Source organism: Oryctolagus cuniculus, chromosome 1, assembly GCF_051225735.1.
Source record: "Oryctolagus cuniculus isolate XC-2025 breed Fujian yellow rabbit chromosome 1, ASM5122573v1, whole genome shotgun sequence".
NCBI classification, from domain to species: domain Eukaryota; kingdom Metazoa; phylum Chordata; class Mammalia; order Lagomorpha; family Leporidae; genus Oryctolagus; species Oryctolagus cuniculus.
Genome location: NC_142867.1, coordinates 209,920,174 through 209,940,920, shown reverse-complemented (window position 1 = coordinate 209,940,920; position 20,747 = coordinate 209,920,174). Strand labels below are relative to the sequence as shown.

Genomic DNA, 20,747 nt, shown 5'->3' with positions numbered 1-20,747 from the left:
GAGGGAGAAAAGGAGGTGGAGGGGAAGAAGGGATGAGAACACAGGAAGAGAACAGGAGGAGAAAGTGAATAAGCAAGGAGGAAGAAGGAAGAGAAGGAAAGCAGGAGAAGAGGAAGAGGAGGAGGAAGAAACCTTGCACAAAGGTAAAGGGTGGAGTTGCACAGACCAAACTACAGATGGAAGACACCCTGGTGATACCATCAAAGCATGCCCTGAATAATTGGGAGCCAGGCTATTGCTTCTGTTGTTGGGCTACTTTAAGACACGCTGGGTTTCAAAGGGAAGAGGATACACAGCCATTCTCCTTGCCCTCCCCAGTTTCCGCAGGTTCACCGCACACCTGCAGTGAAACCCTGAAGAGATTTCGGGAGGCCCTCCCTCACTTTTAGCAGGCTTGTCTTTCTTTTTTTTAACCATCTTTTCCCAGGCTTGTTCCTTCTGTCACTTGTCAATGTGTCACTTCCCTTCCACTTTCCCTCTAATGCATTTGCTAAAAAACAATTTCCAAACTCTCCTTGTTACCAAGAGAGACGCTGAGAAAGAAGAGAGTTGGAAAATTCTCTTTGATGAGTCAAAGATTCTAGCATTTCCCTTTCTCAAGGCTCTGCCTTTGACTGACATTGGGGCCTGTTTATAAATCTTTAACATGAGCTAGTGATCCTTTTCCAAAATCTAAAACTGCAGACCACAATCACTTTTGAATTGATTACAGTGGATTTGTTTTGGTAGCACATTTCTCCAGAGTTTTAACAAGCAATCTTTGCAGGGCTGCTGGCGGAAGGGACAAGTGACATGAAACGAAGGATGTGAGAGAACAAGGTCTTCCCAGGCCCTCTCACCCACCCCTATTTTCCTGTTTGGACAATGTCCCTCTCCATGCTACTTTGTGCAGGCACCAGTTCACTCTCTCCCACAGCATCTCCCAGGTTGAGCACTGTTCCTGCTCATGCCAAGTGACATTCAAATTGGCAAAATTAAGGAACGGTGATAGGAAGAGACAGACTTAAAATCCTCAAGTGAGTTTCAACAATTCTGTTTTTCAAAACTATCAAGACATTATACATGTGGTGCTGGGGGGAAAGGGGTATCAGAAAAACAAATTATTTATCTTGATGATTTGCACACGTTGGTGTAAACACTTGGACGACCTTTTGTATTAGACTGAAAGCCACTGACACCCTCAGATGCTAAATTATTAAAGTAACAAAAATGAAAACTGGCCACAGACCCTCACAATACCCAATAATAAATCACGGCACATTTAATAAGATGCATCCACAGACTTCAAGCCTGGAGCCCGCTGAGCATCTCTGCGGTTCATCAGACCCACCAAGGCCTTTGCAGCTTGAAGGTGACAGAGGAGACACCTGGCAAGGCAAGGTCACCACGGCAGTCACCCCGTTCCCTCCAGGCAGCTGATCCCAGATCTGGCCTTGTTCCGCAGACACAAAAAAACTACACAGATCTTTCCACTGGGTCACATCCAGGGGACAGAGCCTGGTACGTGAACGTGCTCAGAGACATGCCAGCCAGACAAATTAACTAGCAGGCCGAGAGAGCAGAGGCCAGGGCCACCTGTGCAGGCAACCTGTGATAAGGCAGGCTCCTGACAAATCCAAGTGGAGGGACCATCGCCCAAGGGGCAGGACCAAGTGCCCTGTCAGGCCCAAATTTGCTCTGTCAGCTCACAGCCTGGGCAAGGCCTCTGCTCCCACCAGCTTAAGCAGAGCTGGAGGAATTGTAGGCACCTCCGCCACTGCTGAGAGTAATTGAGCAATAGCCTCCCAGCAGGCTGAATCGCAATGTGTTCCTTGGGAAATTATATACTTTTAACCTCTAAAACAATATAATTTAAAGGTGAATGTATTTTTCCTCAATAGTTACAGGGCCTCTTATTTCCTTTAAAGATCTGAGGTGGGAGGTTATTTTGCTGCCCCTGCATATATATTTAAAGAGATACCTACAATGCATTCACCTCTAAATGTAAGTTTTGGTAGAGGATATTCAGAACACCACTGAAAGCCATGTCTCTGTACAGGATTTCATTTGCAATTAACCCAGTTTTGCAACCAAAGTATAAGATGTTCACCTTGAGACTCTTACACTATTTCTGACAACAGGATTCTCCCAGATACCACAACTGCAAAAGCTGTATTCCTCTGTGATTCACCACTCTCCTACATTCCCCACATCCTCTTATTCAATCATTCCATCACTGGGTTACTCAGTCATCCAACCTGACTTATTTTTCCATTGAAATGGCTCTTGTGTCCGTTCCTATGTGGTTCAAACATCTCTTCGCCAAGCAGGATTCTTTCATTCTCAGGCTGGGACCACTGTGTCAGTGTCAATTAAGCCTCCTGGATCCCAGCAGCTCCTGCTTATTATGCATCCCTGCACACAGCAGCCAGGATCATCCTCTTCCCATGCCACCCTTGCCAGGTCACTTCTCTGCTCAAAAGTCTTCAATGCCTTTTATCCTACCACTACATCTCGGTATCACCTTCAAGACTATTCCACAAGCAAGTCCCACCCCACCTATCCTACTGCATTCTTGATACTGCCTTGCATGTATTCACTTTTCCTGTCAACCCAGTGCCTTTAGGGTCACAATCACACCAGACCCATTCATATCATAGACTCCAGTCTTGGCTCATCTTAATCCCATCATTTGGAATCCTCTTTCATCTGCTTATATCTTGACTCCATTCCAACCGTTCTCCAACGATTATCTCTTCCATGAAGACTTCCTTAATTACACCAAGCTGTTCTCTTCATCTACATGTATGTAAGATCTGTATCAAATAATTCTGTTTCAATAGGGATGGATTCTAACCATGTCACTGCTGCATGTTTATTTAATGTCCTATTTTTTTCAAAATTGCAAGAATCTGGATGCCATAAGTCATCTGTATATTTTCTGGACAAATTCTAGAATGCACTAGCAAATAGTATTTTTCAGCTTGGAAAAAAATGAAAAGATGCTGTGATAACCAACAAGAGCTCATCAACAACAAGTCATACTCAGACTAGCTTAATTCCTTTTCATTCAGGGAATTCAGAGATGTAAAATAGGAAAATAGAATAAATGCCATGTTCTATATTTTATCAAAGTATTTAACAAAGTTTCCCCTTGCCACAATTTAAAAACAGTAAAATCCTTGGTGAACTTTTTAGATGATCTAGTGAACAAAATGATGCCAATCATGGCATAGTAGTCAACCATCATAGAGTGCTCTAGTGGTATGCTCACAAGAACAATCCCGAGAACATTTTTGTCAAAGGGATAATAATATTTATGGTACCTTGGGAAAAGATATACAGAAAAAATGGAGAAAATAATAATAATATTGGATTACCAAACAAAGTTACAGGATATTCTGAGCTGGCTGGAAAAATTGAAAAAGCTGACCACATGGAATTCAATAGGAACAAATTTAAAGTGTTTCACCCATGTCCATTCATCCAACATGCTAAGCAGGGAACCCCTGTGACTAACAGTTTTTGATAGAAGTTATTCTTTTATTCTTATGACTGCATACAAAATACCCAATATTGAGGAGAGGGTTGAACTATTTGATGTCAAAACATCTTCCCAACCTTCATATCATATTACCTTATGATTCTACATATCTCTATCTTACATACCAACTGGATTATGAATCTATTAGAACATCACATAGTAGTGAAAGAATATGAAACTTCAATTCAGATAAACATGGATTCAAAAACATAGTTGTTCTACTTACTAAGTGGGTAACTTCTAGGTCTGCTTCTTTTTTAATGATTCACTTATTTTAAAGTCAAAATGATGGGGAAAAGAAATACAGATACACACACACACACACACACACACACACAGAGGGAGAGAGAAAGAGGTCTTTTGTCCAGTGGTTCATTCTCCAAATAGCCACAACAGCCAGCCAGGGTCGGTCCAGACCAAAGCAAGGATCCAGGATCCAGGAACTCCAACCTCGTCTCTCACATGGGTAGCAGGGATCAAAACACTTGGGTCATCTGCTGCTGCTTTCCCAGGCACATTAGCAGGGAGCTGGATCAGATGTGGAGCAGCTAGAACTTGAACTGGCACTCTGATATGACATGCCAGTGTCACACATGGTAGCTAAACCTGCTAGGCCACAGCACCAGTCCCCTAAGTCTGTTTCTACACTTGATCTTAGCCAAAAGGCCAAAAAGTGATCTCTGTCTCTTTATATACAATCAGAATGCACAAAAATTGTATAAGGCTTGACTCAGATAATGCTCCATCTGTGTGGCATTATATATGACTGGCATATAATGGGTGTTGAATAAATGTTAATTATTAATCTTTTTCTATTTTCCACTAACAGAGTATTAGGAATATTTCAGGATCTCAGTAAGAAATTGTTTGGAGCTTTGATTTTGAGAGCTATTTTGGGAAGAATATTTGCTTAAGGGAAAGGTTTTGGAGATGTAGAAAGAATACAGGAAGGCATTCCAGGCGGAGGAATAGCAGGAGTAAAGGAACGGGGGTGAGAAAGGGCATGCCTATGCTGAGGACAGTAAGGACTCTGACCCACCAGGACTGCAAGGTTGAGAGAAGGTTAGATTGGTAGAACGAGCCAGACAACACAGAACTTAAAGTACCACTCAGTCAACTTCGAAGAAATAGATGTGCCTCATGACAGTAATATAACTCAGCCTGTATACCCTCTTCTTATATTTCAAAAATATTAAACAGCAACTGGAATCGAGATATCTTTCTCTTTGAGAGCAATGGAATGACAAACAAATCTACCAGAGATGCCTCTTCTAGCAGCAACCAAATTATTTTATTCTCATTTTTCTGGTTTTCTTTCAAAAACTGAGGCTTACTGATTTAAACCAGCTACCCTCTGGCACCTAGGCAGCCTCTCTAACTGGCAGAGAGTTTGAAGACCTATTTTACCAGTTCTATTCTTCCTTTTCTAGCACTAAGATATTTGACAGGAATACGAGTAGGTGGAAAACATAATGTTTCCAACTGAAGTTCTCTAGCAAGCCTCCAGTAGAGTCAGTTTAGAGATTAAAGAAAGGATCATTTGGACACATGAATTTGAATATGATTTACAGATTACTTCCAGAGACATACAGTTGCTTATCTCTTAGACAGCTGTGAGAATAGACAGAAGTCACGCAGGAGGTGCACAGCCCCTAGAATGAGAAAAAAAAGTATTAAATCTTAAAGTGGCTGAAGCAGCAATTAATACTGCAACCTTCCTTGTGCAAAAAAGAAAAGGGAAAGATTACAGAGATGTTGGATCCCCATGAATATGTGATTTCAGACCTCCGGTGGGAGAAATGCCTAACTATGTATTATAAACCTAAACCCCTCAGGCACTAATGGGCTAGTTTAAAATGTTTCAAACGAATCATGAAGACTAAAACACTGGTTTTTATCTAGGTCCCATAGCACAATTCTAACACAGTTCAAAGTAAAGTCAACAATGTACAGTCAAGCTCCTTATAAGAATGCATTTTCTTACTTTTAATTATCAACAAGTGTACAGTAACTGTGCTCAGTGGGACTAGCAGACCACCTATCTTTTCACACACTAAACCCCACCCTTTTCTGGCACACACTTATATAAATAAACAAGCAAAAAGCAACATGGTTTAGTCCTGCAGGGATTTTACCATCAGTTGAGGGATAGCAAAAGAAAAAAAGAAAGAAAGAAAAGAAAAAGAAGAAAAAAAAACAGACAAAAGCTATAAAAATATCTTATGCATTCACCTCTCTCCCTCTGACTTGAAGTGCTTCTGCAATTCTGGAAATAAAGACTCTAGGTGAGCAAGAGAAGTCAAAAGAAGTTTCAGAGAGAAAGTGCAAAGGTATTTGGGTCTTTGAGGTACATGGCAAAGAAGGACAGGTCTACAAAGGAATGAAGTGTGTTTGGCCAAAGGAAAGAAGACATTTAAATGAAACAGGTGTCTTAAAGTTCAATAGTCACCCCACCATCTCTGTACATGTTCTCAGAAATTCTCTTCTGCCCCGAATTCCTAGCTGATAGATCAACCACACACATCACCTCCCCGTCTGCTGAGGTCATATTGATAGATCAATTGATGTGATAGGAAAAACGTTTTTCTTCCTGAGGAAACCAAACACAAAGGAAACCAGCTGTCACCAAAAATACTGGAAAAACCCTACAAAACATAGCACCTAGGACAAGATCAAGGGAAAAAAAAAGAAATCAATTCTTCCCAAGAGTATGACAGAGTCCAATTGGGCAGAGGGTTCATCATCATCAGAGGAATAAACTATAGAATTATAGTAGGAATTATGTCCTTTAGACCTTTGCTGTGTTTCTGTACTTACAGAGACTGGCAGCATCATTTTATACTTCCAGAATAAAGTGAGATAACATCACTCTAGGAATATTAAAATTTGACTAGAAAGAAAGTTAGAAGATAGGGCTGCAAGAACTTGAATAAATTACTGTAGACATTCACATTAGGCCAAGTGGATGAGAGGTAAGTGGAGTTCACTGCATTTAGGAGTAAAATAAATTAAATGTTCTGATGTCAGAGTAAAGTTCTATTATGGGGTAAGCATTTAGCCTGGCAGTTAAAATATCTGCATCCCATATCAGGGTGCCTGGGTTGGACTCTTGGCTCCAGCTCCCTGCTCATGGAGACCCATGCAGTGATGGTTTCAGTAGCTCCTGCTACCCATGTAGAAGACCTCAGTTTTTACCTAAGCCCAGCCCCAGCTACTGTGGACATTTAGGGAGTGAACCAGCAGATGGAAACATTCTCTCTCATTCATTCATTCATATTCATTCATTTTCTCCACCCCCACCTCCCTGCTTCTCAAGTAAATTTTTAAATTTTTTTTTTGAGTTCTATTACTTTGGAGGTTGCAGAAGAGCCCCAATCACATGCCTCTTCTTTGCTCATGGACCCTATGGGGCAATCTGTCCATCCACTCATCTTTTGGAGACCTCAGTAAGACCTTTTGATCAAGGGAGAAACCTAGTGAGGAAATACACTTTTTTAAAACTAAAGATAAAACCCCATTTAAGCTACCCATATGAATCAAACCACTCTTTCAATTTTAAACAGGAAAATAAGACATTTGGGGATATTGATTTTGATATATAAGTATGGACCCAGCATAACAACAAAAGAAACAAAAATAATTCAGAAAAGTTAAAAAAATTCAAGGCTTTTAATGTCTTTCGAGATATGTGAGTAGATATGGAATACACATCAAAATAAGTAAATGAATGAACAGCCATTAATAGTTGCTATGAAATAAGAGTGATCACAATATATGAACAAATTCCTGGAAATTAAATATATGATTGCCAAAATACTTTAAAAATCACTGTATGGATTAGATCATTACAATGGAAAAGGTTGAACAGTAGACAGATAGAAAAACTTTCCTATGAAAAACACCAAAAATATATAGATAGAAAATATGAGATTGCATAAGATAGCGCCAGAAAGCCATCAAATATCTGAGTCCTAAAAGCAAAAATTAGAGGCAACACAGAGGAGAGAATCATCAAAGAAACAAGGGGAAGGAGAAATCCCAGAGGTTAAAAAAAGAAAGAAAGAGAGGCAGTTCTTTGTAATAAAAAGACCTAACAAGTCAAAAGCAAAGTGAATAAAAACTACATATATATGATCAAATTTTGGTGAAATTTCAAAAATCTTAAAAAGTTATCATATAAAAGAAGGTTAACTAGAAAATGACAAGATCAGAATGACAGCATACTTCTTAATTCCAATAGGAAGCAATTCTTTCAAAGTTCTGGGGAAATGTTTGAAATTATAAATCTATACCCAAACAAACTACCAGTCAAAAGTGAAGTCAAAATAAAGACATTTGTAGGTATTAAATAAATATGGATGTAAAGATTTTAAAATCTTACTCCCTTACACTACATATGGAAAAAAAAAAGTCATGAGGAAGAGCACTAAGGAAAAATAGAATATAAGAAGAAAAATGAAATGAAATAAATATATTAAGAAAAATAACAGCTAACTATGGCTCAGAAGAAAGAAAATTCCTAAGAAATCAAGAGAGAAACCTTTGTCCTCTATGGCTAAGGATCTCACTTTTTCTCTTTATTAATTTTAATAGTACATGTTTGTGGGGTATAGTATAATTCAATACATATATTAATGTATGATGATTAAATCAGATTAGCATTTCCATCTCCCTAAACATTCAAATTTTGATTAATAATAATTGTATTTATTGAGTACAGTGCGATATTTTAATCAATTAATATGATGTGTACTAGTCAAAGCAGAGTCATTACCATTTCCTTCTCCTTATCATTATTTATCTGTGGAGCCTTCAAGCTCCTCTCTTCTATTCATTCATTAAATATAGGTTATTGTGAACAACAGTCACCCCACTGCACTATAGGAAACTAGAATATATTTCTTATATCTAACTGTATTTTGGTTTAGAATCTCTTTTAAGTGGTGTAGGATTACTGTCTTTCTTTTGGATCCAATCACTTCACTAGGATTAGTTCTATAAATACTATTATTCTTTGGTTAATATTTAAAATTAACCCATGGATAAAGCATAAAGACAACTGTCATAATAACAGAATGTAAATATCTTGAAACTTGACAACATAAAAATTAATGTAACAAAATCAGGAACAGAGGGGACATATAGAAATAAACTTAAGTGTTCTATATGGTGAGAATTGAAGGAAATATCTTGGGGCAACTCAGCAAATGAGAATGGAGAATTTGTAGAGGCAAAAAGCTAACCATTGGGATTACTGAAAGTAATAACAAAATTTCAGGAATGAGAGAGGAGAACTTAGGGAAACAATATTGAAAATAACCAAATACCTCAAATATTCCTACCACAATGTAAAAATGCACTCTCAAATGTTGAAATTCATGTTTTGAATGATGAAATTCATGTTTTAAATGATGAAATTCATGTTTTACATGATGAAATTCATGTTTTAAATGATGAAATTCCATTATTTAGGATTTTATTTGTAACCACAAATCTAAAAACATAAACAAGGATTCCAGAAGAATTAAACTAGGGTATGAGGGGAAACAGATAAGATAGATTTTAGACTCTTGAATAGCTTAAATGATCATTTCTGTTTGCCATATGCAGAGGTTACTTTTAAATTAATCAATAAAATTTTTAAGAAAGAACTAAGTTATATTCTCCCAGCTTGTCAAATAATGAGTGGTTTCCCCAAAGTGTACTGGGTCATTTGGGATATTAGGAATTTAATATGGCAGCTGAAGTTGAGAACTAGAATTTGAAATCAATCCAAAAATTCTAGACATACATAAGATCCACATTAGTCTCAGACCAAGATTAAAAAGGCATATACTTACAATAAGCACCATCATTCATTCACTCCTACACTCACTCTCTCTCTCTCATTCACTTATTTAATCACTCTGACTTACATCTCTACTTATAAATCCTTCATTGTCTCATTTATGCATTCATTCAGTGGTCACTCAGAAAATTTAAGTCAGGCTCTGTATCTTCAAGGAGTTTAAAAATCTTCCAGGAGTAAAACAATTACCCAGTATACTACCCCCTTAAGGTACAGAATCATTCTGCAGAGAGAGAGAGATGGACATGTTTAGTCTCCTGAACAGAGTAACCCATGTACCTAACTCAGAGGAAGGGTTGTATGCTTTCTTCATTTATATCTTCATGCTTCCACTTTAAAGTTCATACAACCTCTTGAGATACTGAAGGGAAAGGTAGTGATATGCCTTCTCCAAACGAGAATTAATGATCTTTGGATCCAAAAGATCATGTGGCAATTAGTCCACAGAATAGAACATGACCTCCTTCAACCATGGGGAAAGTTCCATTGCCCACTGGGGTACTTCTTTCTCTAAGCTGGAGCTGGGTCCACTCAGCAGAGGTGAATTACCCTGAGTAGGATGATCAACCCAGGACTGTCATGTTTTATCCTGTGTCCCAGGCAACCCATCACTTCCAAGGTAAACTGGAACAGTTGGACACCCAAGAGTCAGCACTCAATTTCTGACACTTCACAGACTTACTCAACTTGATTCATACAATAAGTTTAATGTGATTGAAGATATTGGTATGCCCATTTTCCAGATGGAAAAATTGAGGCATGAAGAATTTCAATGGTTGCTAAAGGTCATATGCATGCAGATATTGGCAGAGCCAATATTCAATCCCAGGTCAGTCTGCTTTTATCCAGAGCCACCTCCAACAACCCTGTTCTGTGCTCTGTGTGTCTCTGCATAGGTGGGAGTGAGAGCAGAGAGGGTAGAGCAGGCATGCTAAGAAATTCTGATTTCCTGGGGACCGGCGCTGTGGCTCACTTGGTTAATCCTCCGCCTGCGGCGCCGGCATTCCATACGGGCGCCGGGTTCTAGTCCCGGTGGCTCCTCTTCCAGTCCAGCTCTCTGCTGTGGCCCAGGAAGGCAGTAGAGGATGGCCCAAGTGCTTGGGCCCCTGCACCCACATGGGAGACCGGGAGGAAGCACCTGGCTCCTGGCTTCAGATCGGCACAGTGCTGGCCATAGCAGCCATTTGGGGAGTGAACCAACGGAAGAAAGACCTTTCTCTCTCTCTAACTCTGTCAAATTAAAAAAAAAAAAATCTGATTTCCTGCATACAGAAGTGACTGAGAGGGAACAAGGGACCTTGAGCTCACTGGCACCCTACTTCAACCAGATAAGCCAGATGGCCCAGTCATGGGAGAAGAAAAAGGCAGTATCTATGTCTAGCTCTCAAGATCCAGAGACCTGCTTACAAGTCCTGGTGAAATTTCATTTAATTACTTAGGTCCTTGATTATTTTTCTATAAATTGAGACAAATAACATGCTCTCTTATTTTCTAAACTACATATATCATTCTTAGATAATGATAATAACAATTTAAATAATAAGGCACCACTTTAGTCATTGTAAATTTTTTAATCAACGATTTGCGTTTATCAAGGATGTTAAAGATTACCTGTACATCCAGCACAAAGAGAGGACTTCTAAGGCCTCTGCCTGACAACTCTCAAAATCAAAAGAAATAAACCCATATTTCTGAGGGGGAGGGGGTCAGAAAGAGGGGGGATCTTTGCACATTTGTATCCTACGAGGGATTTATATTTTTAACACACAGATTCTATAAAAGAGTCAAGAGACCTGGGGAAGGCAGAAGGCAGTAAGAAGGAAAGAAGGAATGATAGAAATAATGAAAGAAGAAAAGGAAGGAAGGAAAGAAAAAGAAGAGCTAGACCTGGGTGCTGAGAAACTAGAACAGATAAATGAAAAACGACAGCGCACAAAGTCATGGAGAGCTCAATTAATTAGTTATTGTCCATTTCCTTGAGAGACCTCTAACAAATCTGTCCTTGTCAGTGACAGGAAATCTTTTTGAATTCTTTGTAAAAGGATATTAATGGCCGTCACAAGCTTCAGTGCCACCCCTCCCCCCACCCCGGCCCCCACTGGGGTGCTGTGTTGCAGGCAGCGGGTAGGAGCTCCTGTAGGTCACACCAGGAGCCAGCCTGGGTGCATGAGAGACTCCCGTGCTCACACACAGTACTCCTCCGGCCCACAAATTGTCAACCCTCCATCCTTGACTGGTACATCGGAGGCTGACATTTAATACCCTAAGGATATAGATGTTTGAAAGCTGGTTATTGTAACAAAGGAAGCCATCCAAACTCTGCAAGACCAAATGGATCAGATAAAGCTGACACAGAGATAAATCTGTTTTACATCCATTCTTGCACTAGTTTTGCTAATCTATGTAGTTATAGCTTTCCCACTGAAGGAGAAAAAAAATAACCCACCACATGTCAGCAAGTCCACACTGCATTCCTATTTTAATCTCTAAGGTATAACATTCCAGGCAAAGACCATTTGTATGCTGACTTCTGCATGAACTCCATTAATGTAGGATGACACAGGAAGAAAACGAGAGAGCAGGATGAGAGAGAGAGTAGGAAGAGGAAAAGAGATGGAGAGCAGATTTCTTCTTGAATGGCTGTATAAATGCAGATTATTTGAAATGAATGAATTTTGCTCCATCATTGACACAGGATCGCTTCTCTCGCAGTCAGTGAGACACCTACTCTTCATTAGCCAGTATTTATGCTGGCAGATTGGACTTTCATATGGGAGCCTGAAGCAGGAACGGTACAGATGGCAGGAAAGCTCTCATGAGATTGATAACGATGAAGAAAGATGCCACATTAAGTCAGAAGGTGCCACTGTTAACATCCCAGCTCAGAGGAGAATATTTCTAGCTAGCACTCTCCTCCAAGGGCTGTTTCTCTTCTGGTTTCAACTGAAATCTGTTCCCCTCCCCAGAAGCTTTCTACCCCACCCTCTTGCTGGCAAATGAGGGATCCTTTTGCTTTTCTCTTTTTTGTATCAACTGATTTTGCCTCAGGTACTTAACCTTCACTTAGCAAAGGCGGTTGAGATCCTAGCTATGGAGGGGGACTGGGTGGGGGGAGGCCGGGGGAGATGGAAAGGGAGGGGGCAGGCATCTTTGTCCACTTTCCTCTAACAAAGCTACCACTATAAGAAGCTCCAAGTAGGAGACCTGAATGGTATTTATTGTTTGAGTCAGGCCCTCCCTCATCTGCTGCCTTTCAAAGACAGACACTGTGTTTATCAAACCAGAGCCCTGCCTCAAAAGCCATGGGGAAAAGGCCACCTCCGGAGCAGCGGACTGAGGGTTTGGGAAAGTCAACACCACCGGGGAGCTGCAGGGGGAGGGAGACAGCCTCTTAATTACACGTCCTCCAGGGAAGGACTGGGGCTCATCTGTTTCCTCGCTGCCAGGCTAAGCCAGTGAGTTCCTCCTTCAGAAAAAACATAGGTTCTCATTCAAGAACTCTGAGCTTATCCACTGCAGAAGAACAAAAGAACCTACCATGGTTCAGCAAAAACACAATAGGAGTGGGGGTGGGGGTCAAGGTGGGGGGAGGGGACAACATCTTGCCCAGATTTATCATCTCCATGGTTCTGGTCACTGATTTTATCTGCCCAGTGACAGACTCTCTCCTCTGACCAAATTGGAGTTAAGCACCTCCCAGTGCTTTCTGTCCCAACTTGTGGTTCCTTTTCTGTATTTGTAAAATCCAATTACAGCAAGAATCCTGCTAAGTCAGTTTAGTAAAATCTGACCACCATGTGTATACCTCCTCACCCTCGTCTGCCTTCAGAAAGCATTCTGTTGAGTCAGCCTGTCAGTCAACACTTGATTCTTCTGAGAAACTTTCTAACCACTGATACGCCCGGTCTTCCCTCCTTGGTTACAATCCCCATTTGTCCTTGCTGGAGTCAGAATCAAGTCCGATCGTCTACCCTACAGTAAGAGCTCATCACAGTGGTTCCCAAAGATATTACCATGGCTCTCCTGGAAGGAAGTTTGACTTACCATCTTTAGCAAGGAACTTCTCTGATTCCCCCTGATAGCCCAGCCTCCCTGGCTGACCGCCCAACACCAGGCCAGGAGTGAAAATCTCTCTCTGTCCACAGTGCCATCAGATAGGAAAAGTGTTTCCCTTGTCTAGAAAGCATCACGCAGAAGCTAAACCAACACACAAATATGAGACTTGCAAACTTGGCCAATTTGGAAAGTTTGGCTGCTTTTACCCACCTAGAAAAAGCAGGCTGGAAAACAAAGGCAGTCACACCAAGGGCCCCTGCGCAGCCATCACAAATTCATGTCAGTCTGTAAGCATTTAATCAGCTGCCCAAGTTGCAGGAACCTCAGACAATTTAAGACACTCCAGGGTAGCTCTTCCCAGGCCATGCCAGCGCTCTCTTGGAAGCCTGGACATGGAACGCCTACCCCAGGGGCAGGTGTTAGGAGAGCCTTAATTGAAGGGGGTTCCTATTTTTATGTCTATATGATGTGCCATCAGCATTTCCTCCCTTACAAAAATACACAGAGGGACAACTAGTCCAAATAACTGGTTTACATCTGTAAATTACAGCACCGCTTCAAGGAACTTGTAAGGTCGTTTTGTGTCTATGGCTAAGTTAGATGGCATCATAAAATTTTTAGAGCTAATGTAATCTTTATACAGTGGATTCATCTCACTGATGAGATCTGTTTGAGGCGCTAGCCTTCTCTCCCTTTCTTTTGACCGTCCTTGAGATCTGGGGGAGAATTAGTGCTCCAGTGGTATTCACATCACAACTACACTAAAACGTCCTCCTCCCTTTTGGGATTCAAGATCTCAGAACCTAAGTCTTCGTTGTACAGTAACAGAAGAAGGGATTGCTAAATATGGCGAATTTTTTCTGAGTCGGTCGCATTTCGGCTCTGGAGCCTAAGCCTCTCCTACATCTCCTGTGCGTATTTCTTCTTCTCAGAGCTTTGGTCTTTAGTGACCTTCTCATACTGTTTCATTAAATGCCCCCCGCCTCGGTAAATTACAGTACTTTGAAGCCTTGGAGTTTAGCATATAAAAAAGCAAGTGCCTCTGTATACTGCCCTGGGATAAGGTGTGATGAAAATCCCATACAAGCTGAACTGTACTTCCTAATCAAATGGGTGTAACAGATGGCTGCTGGAGCAAACCATCACAATGGAAATATCTGCAGTTCTCATGGTAACGGAATCTGCCAGGTCTGAGGGATTTGCTGTTTTTCAGGACATCTGAGCTGCAATCTCTTTCGAGCTGTCTAGCAGTCTCCGTCTCGCTCTCTCTCACTCTCTCAGTGTGATGGAGATAGAGTTGAAAGGTGGAGCCCGATTTTGCATTCCAGCTGTGATTAAAGACACAGGCACACATCGTGGGAGATAATGCACTGCATATTCATTATGCTATCTAGAACCTCTTTAGCTACTGGGACAGGACTGTCATACAATTACAATATGCCTTCTTCAGGAGCAAAGGGGGGTTGGGAGGAAGAAGATCAGAGAACAGCAGCCATGGAGAAGATGAGGAATTAAGATGCATGTGACGTACCTTGTAATAAAGATATGGAGCAATATTAAAACTCGCAGTTGTCTCCATTTCATGGCAACATGTCAAGATGACTTAACATAGCAGGATAAAACATCTGGCCTGGGGAAAAAATACATGATGTCACATTTCCAAATCATAAAGTAGGCTATGTGGAAGAAAAACAACAGATAAGCAACTGTGTACCTTCCCAATAACTGAAAGCATGTGAAGATTTCTTTAACTCCACACTCAGAATGGAGATCCATCTCATAAGGTGGAAGTTAGTATATAGACACAGAGCTTTCATCATAAATCTAAGGTTTGGGTTTAAACCCATAGGACGACATTAGAAAAGGTGGGTTTTTTTTTTATATTTTTTCTTTCATGCTATTCATAACCTTCTGATTTTAGAGCAGTGCTCAGAAAGGGGAAAATAATCAGTCACAATTCTGTTTTATTAAAGTCTTTTCCTCCAAATCCCTATCGATTTAAAGAAATAAGGAAAAGTATACTATCTTCTTTGCTGTAGGACCTGCCAGCAAACACACACACACAGACAGACAGGGCTGATTCACAGCTGCCTGGTCCCTTGGGTATTTGAGCTTGAAGATCAGACAACATATAAGAATTCAGCCATGACTCAAAATGGAAACAAAGAAGACCATTCTTAGCCAACCCAGCAACGTGAAATGAAAAACTACAGGCTGGAGGCTGGAGCCCCCTAGCACGCTTCCCACCCCATTGTCCTTGAGGGCACTACTGTTAAATACATATGACAGCCAAAGAGATGAGGAGAATGGTTTCCAGAAAGCAATGATTGGATCTCCCTTTTCATGGGGGAGAATAGGCAGGACTATGTAAGCCTGTAAAGTAGCCCTTGAGAACAGGCCCCGGGAGGCAGCATTGTCTCCCTCTCCTATGGTGCCTGAAGAACATATTATATTATATAACCTTTCTCCACAGCCAGCCCTGCTTCAACCGGGACCCTCTTCCTTTAGAAGCCTGCGAATAACAACTTGTGGATGACGATCTCCGTCTTAACAAGCCGGATTAGTTAGTTTAAAGCAGTGGACGGAGGCCATTTGTGCAGATGCTAATCAAAAAAGAAAAAGGAAAAATGTATAAAAGACTCATGTGCCTCCCTGCACCTCTTGTAAGTGCCATAGAGATAAAGAAGAGCATGTCCCAGGGCCACATCTGTGAGCTGACCTCCAAGGCACACAAAGGTCTTGGGGCTGGGGGTTAGAAAAGGAGGCAAGAAGAGGGTTTATATGAGGCCGTAGCAAAAAACGGTGGCTCAGAACGGGCAGTTATGCAGGGAGGGAGGTGCTGGCTGAAGATTTTTTTTTTTTTTTTTTGCCCTTGGAAGTTGCTCTTCATTATTCTCCTATGACATCCTGACTTTTATTATAGAGAACTTCCCAGCTTCCAGCACAGGGTATGGCACATAGTAGAGGTATACATTAAATGATTGATGGAAGGATGGCGGGTGGAGAAATAGCTGTATGAGGAAAAACACAAAAAAAAATGTCAAAAATAAGAAACACAAATCTCACAAATACGAGCTATTCTCTTTGACCTCTCTACAACAAGTGCAAAAGTGAAATTGCGTTAAACCCAATAGTCAGGCATTTGGAAAGATCTTCCTTGGAGATCAATGGCCAGGTTGATTATTAACAATCATCCATGACAGGCACTTTTAAGTAGGCACACACAAGAAGGAGAGAGAGCCACTCTGCTGATGATTCAGACTTAGTATGATACTGCAGAACATTTAAATCCATTACAAAAAAAAAAAAAAAAAAAAAAAAACCTACAATTTGTCATCTCATCAGCTTCTCTCAGAGGTCACTTCTTTCTACATCACAACCAGGAAACTGATTCAAGAAGAAAGGAATGCTTAGTTTCCTTTAAAATATGCTAAGTGTGTGCCTTCTATTGCATATTATCTGAGTGTATAATCTGTGTGAAAGGGAAAAATTGCTACACAGAATACCAGCTCTCACATCCCAGAGTAGGACACACACATAGGTACACATACTTCCACTGGCCTCTCAATTCTTAACCAGCTTGAGAGTTCACGTTGTTATTTTGCTGGAACACCGACCGACACCCATAAGACACTCAGTACATCCTGCTGAAATAATCTAGTTCGAAGACAGGCTGCTGCCCTACAAAGTAGTGAAGGGTAAGTGAGAATTGGAGCGATCCTGGAAGAGTAAAACATAAAAGCTGGCTCCCTGGGCAGTGCTACTCTCCAACACTCATAGCAAAGAATATGGTTGTCTAAGAAGGTATAGTCAACCTCCAAAAAAACACAAATAGAACTTCAAATTAACTTTCTATAATTTAGAAATACTTTAATTCCAAAAATTAAGCCCTATTCATATACTCAGCCCATATTGCCTCACAGACACAGAAGTTTTTGTTTTACCATCAATGATTGTCTCATTTTCTCATGCCTCTGTCACTTAGAGCCGCTGAAGAAAAGAATTTTCTAAATCTGGGGTGCTATTACCAATAAAGTTTAGGATCAAATTGGTTTCAGACATCACCTAGTTCCCTGGAGGGTTTAAAACCCAGGCAGGACAGTCAGATCTGTTCTTTCCCATCTTTTCTAGAAAAAAAGATCCTCGAGAACTGAACTGGAGTACTTCGTTGCAACTGAGTCCATCAAACCTGAATAGGAAACCTACTGCACACAACACCTCTTCAAGGTGCTGAGGGCTACACATATGAGTTGACGCCTTCAAAGAGGTTATAATCAAGCTGAAACAGTCAAGACAGAAGGACTCATAGTTGTGATACAAGACAGAAGGAGGAAACAGCACAAAAGCAGCATAAGCCCAACACTCTGCAGAGTCAAAGGAGGGTTCACAAAAGGCTCAATTTTAAAAATGGAAAATTCGATGGCCTTTGATTTCCATGTAAGACTTCAGCAAACTGGACATGGACAAGGATATTCCAAATGGAAGAAATGGCATAAACACTAAGCTAGAACAGTGCTGAGACTGGCCTGGACACATTGCAGAGACTCATGTGGCTTGAAAGAAGCCAATAGAGGGAAATAGGCTGGGGTCATATTAGAGGCAATGCTATTTAATCCCAGGGGCATTTTTTTTGGAACTGAGGACCACCATTGAGAAAGGACTCGATAATTGGCAACTATAGCTTCACTAGGTTCACAAAATATCTTGCTTTGTGAGGTTCATGAGGACACCCCCAAAGCAACAGTCCCAAGAGTGTGTGACCAACAGGAATTTGGAAGAGGGAACCTGATTTGCATGAAGTCCCCTCTTCCTTTTGAAAGGATGACCCTTTAAGAGTCAAAACAGCAAGTTGTTCAGCCTGTCCTGTGCTGTGCATCTTTGGAAATAAATAAATCTTTCTATTTCAATATTTGGCACTGTGACAAGACCTAAGAGGAACTAGAGAGATAATTAATAAGGGCATGAGGGGAAAGTGCAATTAAAAATGGCAAAGACTACTCTGCAAATAAGTGCTTCATACTGAGAAAGATTATTACTACAATCTCCAGCTTCAAACCTGAAATCAAATCAGTCTGAATGGATAATTTGAACATTATTGGGGGGTGGGGGAACATGGCTCCTAGCCTCTCAATTACAGGAGAAACAAGATTTCATTCTGACCTCACCTTTCTGTCAGTTTAAATCAACAGAATAATCATAGCCCAGTCCCAGTTGGCATAACTCTCCATAACCACAAGTTTTAATATTGTTCTTCAGTTTCTTAACCAGAAGAGGAAGTCAGGTTGAGAAGCCTTAACAAGAACCTTTTCCAAGGAACTTTAAAAAAAATTCTCCTAGGAGACAAAGAGGCAAACTCCCTTTATCTGAATAAGGGCTTTTGTTGGAAAGAAACTGTAGCTGGAGCAAGTTGGAAAGCACAAGCCCCACCAGACGTGAAGAAGCTTGAACCTCTGGCCCAGTTTACAAACCCTACTTAAAAGTACTTATGTTTCCCATCAAAAACCAGTGCACGTGTTTGCCACTCACAGAACTTTTGGCTTCTGCCGTTTTGAATGGAATGATTCAAAACTGAATCATTTCCTGCAATTTAATTTCAAAACGAATGCAAAATATAGGAAGATAAGGTTACAGAGACATGGATCTCTCTCCAGGAAGTGATCGCACTCCCTGGGCTGCCATTAAGTGGAGACTCGATTGGACGCAGTGAGTTTTGCTAAAGTTGCAATATGGAAACAAGGTATTTTACATACAGCCAATGACCACTGCCAGCTCAGCAACCCCCGTGGTTTGCTTGTCCTTTAACAACTTCATCATCACCACCATCCTGCCTTGCATTTTGCTAGTAATCTTAGACAGGGACATGTACAAAGAGGGCCGCCATCCACTACCCATGCTCTCTTGAGTTTAAAGAGGTCCACTGCCATAAAAATGGAATGAACAGTTCCTGACCATCATTCCTGTTCAAAATACTTGGTTCCAATTTCCTTTGAGCTTGGGGTTAGATAAATTAAACGCACAGTCAAAATCGAATGTTCTGTGTTTGTAAATCCAGCTTTCTTAGAAGACAGCAATACTCATACATTTATGTATTCTCCAAAGCTGCTTTTCACTACACTGACAGTGGTTAGTAGAAAATGGCAGACCTGGATGGCCTGCAAAGCTTGCTTTACCAACCCCCTCTTTAAATCATCCCATTCTTCTAATACAGATGGAATGGAGTGTCTGAGGGTTTTAACATGTCTCATTTGGTAACAGAGATGGACACAATTGTAGTGCCCAAGAGACATCTCAGACCATTGTCACTTCTCCATGGGAGATTCAGACTAGGCACTGCCTTCATCATGGATACATGCACGGTAAAAACGTCACTTCATGTATAGAGTGAGGAGCATGGCTCCTTGTTATCAGCAACTCTGAGAAGTATTAGACCTGACCCACAGACCAGAATGAGGCATTAGGAAATGACAGTGAGGGATGTCAAACCTAGGAATTGTTGATGAAAACACTGTGTGTAATGTATGTGTAACAGTCCATACTCTCATCCATCTATAGTAGAAAAACTGAGTGGAGACACACCAAAGGTGAGTATTAAATTGATTAGATTACTGGAAACAGCAGTAATGGGAATGCTATATCAGAAATAATGCAGAGCCTAGACTGAGATCTGGATTCAAATCCAGTCACCCCATTAGTGATCTATCTTTGGGCAAAGTTCTTACCCTCTCTAAGCTTCAATTTCTTCATCTGCAAAATGGAAATGCTAATAGATAATATCTATTTTTCAGAGTTGTTGTAGGAATTGAATGTGGTAATTCGTGAATATTGCCTGCCACAGTGCATTACATACTGAAAACATGGCAATGATGAAGAATATCACCATGGCTACCCTCAACTTAAGAGGGCAGGAGAGATCTTTCCTAAGAAAGGCTGATTTAAATGTCATTAGTAAATAGACTGATACTCTCAGCATGACTCAATTTTTTATTCAACTTGGTTTTAATACTATGATTAAAATCATCATAGTTTGGGGTGAGCGTTTGGTTGGCCTAGTGGTTAAGATATCCACATCCCATACCTGGGTTCAACACTCAGGTCCAGTTCCTGACTCAAGCTTCCTGCCAGTATAGCCCCTGGGAGACAGCAGTGATGGCTTAAGTAATAGAATTCCTGCCACCAATGTGGGAACCCTGGATTGAGTGCTCAGCTCCCAGCCTGGCACAGGATTCTTGAGGCCATTTGGGAGGTATACCAGTGGATAGGAACATTCTCTCCTATCCCCTCCCCTATACATATGTGCATGTGTGTGCATTTACATACACA

The 20,747-nt window shown here is 40.8% G+C and overlaps 1 long non-coding RNA gene across 2 annotated transcripts in view; it reads right to left on the bottom strand.

Moving 5' to 3' along the window:
* Window positions 1-14,968: 14,968 nt before the first annotated feature.
* Window positions 14,969-20,747, bottom strand: part of LOC149128844 (uncharacterized) — a 123,798-nt gene continuing 118,019 nt past the window's right edge. The window contains exon 4 of one of the 2 annotated variants that reach the window (XR_016224685.1): window positions 14,969-15,057. This is a non-coding gene — a long non-coding RNA (uncharacterized LOC149128844). The remainder of the gene's footprint in view (window positions 15,058-20,747) is intronic. The other variant, XR_016224672.1, reaches the window with a different exon arrangement.